The sequence below is a fragment of the Triticum aestivum genome, chromosome 1D (assembly GCF_018294505.1).
Source record: "Triticum aestivum cultivar Chinese Spring chromosome 1D, IWGSC CS RefSeq v2.1, whole genome shotgun sequence".
Classification (NCBI taxonomy): domain Eukaryota; kingdom Viridiplantae; phylum Streptophyta; class Magnoliopsida; order Poales; family Poaceae; genus Triticum; species Triticum aestivum.
In genome coordinates, this window is record NC_057796.1 from 123,404,643 (window position 1) to 123,408,608 (window position 3,966).

Consider the following 3,966-nt stretch of genomic DNA (forward strand, 5'->3'; position numbering starts at 1 on the left):
AAATCCTATTCCTATGTTTACAAGATCCTACGAATCAAAGAGGCTCAAAGTGTCCATCACAACCGACCGTATAGACCTCTACACTGCAAATGTCCCTGCTCATCTTCAGTACAAGGAACATACTGTACTACTATCATACTCCGTCCGTTCCAAAATATAAGTCTTGGTAGAGATTTCCACTATGGATCACATACGGATGTATCCAGATACATTTTAGAGTGTAGATTCACTCATTTTGCTCCATATGTAGTCCATGGTGGAATCTATACAAAGACTTGTATTTAGGAACGGAGAGAGTACATATTAAAGAAGAACGGAAGAGGAACATGGTAAAGAAGAGCAAGCAGATTTTGGATAATAAAATGTTGGTTGCGCAGTGCCCACACATGATGAACCAGAGCGCATTAAGAATGTAACTCCCAGCTGTCTCTCGACCATTTCAGGCGGTTGGATGAAGATCCTGCGTCTCCTAACCCTTCTTCTTCCTCGTCTCTGATTCTTCCCATATAGAACACCGCACGGGCCGCCGGCCGGACCACCGGCCCCCACCACCTGTGTTCCTCCGCCACCCCCACCCCCACCCCCGCCCCAACCCCCACCCGCGTCGAGTTTTCTTCGTTCGGCGAGGCCCCACAACCACCCGAGCCCCTTCAATTGCACCGGCGAACTCCGGCGAGCTCTGAAAAATCGACTGACCCAATTTTGAAATTTAGTCTACTATGATTTAACTAGTGTGGAATATAAAAGGGGAAAACCATAAGCATTGGGAGTATAGTGTTGAGCGTGCCATGGCGGATCTGAAGGTGCAAACCGGACAAAGGCAACTTCGCAGCCAAGACAAGAATTCAGAGTAAAGCAGTGGCGATCTATTTTCTTGCCGCGATAAATAAGTTGAGCAGATACGAAAGAGTACCGCCTCTGGTGCGGCGCCGTGTACGCATCTGCTGAGAATTTGATGGTGCTGCGGTAGCGATGGCTGTCGGCGGCGTGGAAGCAGATCTAGGAGGGTAGACGGTGGCGGCGGGGCGCGGTGGACGAGACGGTCGTAGGAGTGGCGCCGGCAAGGTGGACGACGGCGGGATGAAGCGAGAGGACGGGATGCAAGGATCCCGGTCCGAAGCCGTGGATGAGAGAGGTCGATCTCTTGTAATGGACGGCGGCGTCGGGGTATCAGCTCCGGCATGGTGGAGGAGGACGGTGGTGGATGGGGTGGCGGACGGCGGCGGACGGAGGAGGGTGGGGTGGAGAGGGTGTTTTGGCGCCCACGGAGTACGAATGGGGAAAAGGGAGGTAGAGAGGAAGGGGGGAACCATGTATTCAGGGTGCGCTTGTCTCAAATGCGAGGAAATTTACAAACTTAGCTCCCGTTTCAAATTTCTACTACATCACAGCAACATTAGTCGGTTGGGGATAGGACGGTAATCTCGCATACACCGAATATTTGCCGACGAGAGTTTGTTTTTGGTGCCCACCGTGTATGAATATGAATCGGGGAGGGAGTCGATTTCGGCCGAGGACACACTGTGTTTTGGCGCCCACCGTGTATGAATCCGGGTGAGAGGCGGTTACGTCACGTTTGGGTGAAATTACAAACCTACCCCTATCGAAACCTATAGAAATCCAGCAGATAGGCTTTGCGTGGCAGGGATAGGCAGTAGTGATTTCCATCTCGCAGATTTTGGTTTCGGGGGGTTACTGCGACTTTCCCCGCTTCGTTCAAATTTTGCAGAGTGCACGTTTACCGTGCCAACTCAATTCAAATCCCGTTTGTATTCTATTTTTTTTGGGCGGGATCCATTTTCAATTGGAATTACATTCTATATACATCATTTTTTTATATATACTTTCAAAAGCACAACACCATTTATACATAAATATGGTTTACAAATGGCATGATCTCACATTCATAAGGTTGTATCCATCAATTTGGATTTTCAAATATTTGAAACCACTTTATGTAGAAATCCAATGTATGCATTCCTCGCTAACTGTCTCCAATTAATGTGTGTTTCATGCGGTTTTTTTACTTCTCAAACATGTATAATGTGTTTCACACACGCAACATATAGTGTAATCCCGTTTAGACATTAATTGCATATAAACCATGCATTGTTTGTAATTGAAGAATCCATGGATCACCAATATTGATAAACTATATAACATTACACGTGTGCCCAAATTCAAATGAATATGCATGTTTGATACACCAATTTGCGTTATGATATTATCAATGTCGTGATCGCCAGTTTAAATATTTGATTCCCCTTTAATCCAGATATTCGTCTCATATAGCTATCACTCATGCTTATATAGGACTATCTCTCTGGACCTATACGCGTTCGTCGTCTCTCAGGTATCTCTCGTGCAACCTGTATGTCGACAATGGTCTTTTATCTTCGTAACACACTGACGGTACTCTCTCCCTCGACCTTCATTACTCTATCTCTCTCTAAGTATATCTTGCTCCCTGCTATGTGTCTCTAACTATGATTCTCCATGTGGAATCTCTTTCTCTCACACAAACACAAAACTTTGTCTCCCGGGGTCTCATTTCTCTCTACTATTCCCATGTGTGCCACTCGCACACCCCTCATACAGAGATGTCTTTCGCTCCTCAGATATGAGAACCTATGACTCTTCCTCTTCAATATCTCTTTCTCACACACAAACAAAAACTCTGTCTCCCAGGGTCTCATATTTCTCCATTGTTCTCTTGTATGTCGCTCACACACACCCTCTCTCCCTAGAGATATCTTGCGTTCCCTCGTATGTCTCTCTAGCTATCACTCTTGTTGTGAAATATCTTTCTCTCTCGTAGACACAAAACTCCGTCTCTCTGGATCTCGTTTCTCTCTGATATCTATTTGTATGTGACTCACATGCACCCTCTCTCTATCTCTCTCACACCCACACACATAACCCAACCTTCTGATCCACTCGACTCCTATCTCTAACGCACACTAGCTAGCATCTTTATCTTTCTATTTATCTGTTTCTCCATCAACCTTCTTTCTCGCCCTCACTCTTGATTCCTATCACGCACACTACATATGTTTCTCTCTACATGCAGTCAAGTGCCCTCTCACACACATATATAACTTCACCCTTTGAACCGCCCGACGGTCATCTCCAACACCCAAACTAGCGGATGTCCCTCTAGCTAGCATCTCCATCTCTGTATCTATCTATAGTTTCTTCGTCAACATTTCTTTCTCGCACGGAGTCTTGCTTCCTATCACCCACACTATATATGTCTCTCCATACATATGCATTTATAGGTTGGTCTCTTTTGCACAATCGTTGCGCCTCACTCCCTTTGCTCGCCATAGATGCATGCTCCAGCCCACGCCACTATCTCTTAAAGACAAAAACACATGCTCAATTGTCGGGCCTTCTTCCCTGCATTCTCACATGCATGCATATTGTCAAACCGATCCGTCTCTCCCATGTCGTTGATCTTATGACTTATGTCTTCTTTCTTTTATCTTGATCATGCGCGCGCACACACACACATCCCACGTATACATGTATACCTCTCACACATGCACGTTCAAGGTCTCTATGTCTCCATACGTAGTTAATTACCCTCAATCCTAACGCCACATCGAATCGTTCTCCTCTTTTGTGCACATAACTTCCGCCTGGATGGGTAAAACACACACTCACACTTCACAATCTCCTTCTAGCTACCCCCCCCCCGCCTCTCACTCTTCCCCTATATCCCCGAAACCAATAAGACCATCCCTTTGTTTAATTCCCGCCTACATGCACCATCGATATATAGTAGTCTTCCTCGGTGTCTCTCGAACAAACACGTTCTCTCGATGTCGACTCCTCTCACGCGCACACACCTTCTCTTCCCTCTCTACGGGCATTTTCTCTCTCTCACCCCATCGTTGGTGGCCTCTGCCATACACATCACCTCTCTATGATGAAGCCATGCACACTTAAATTACATCCGCCACA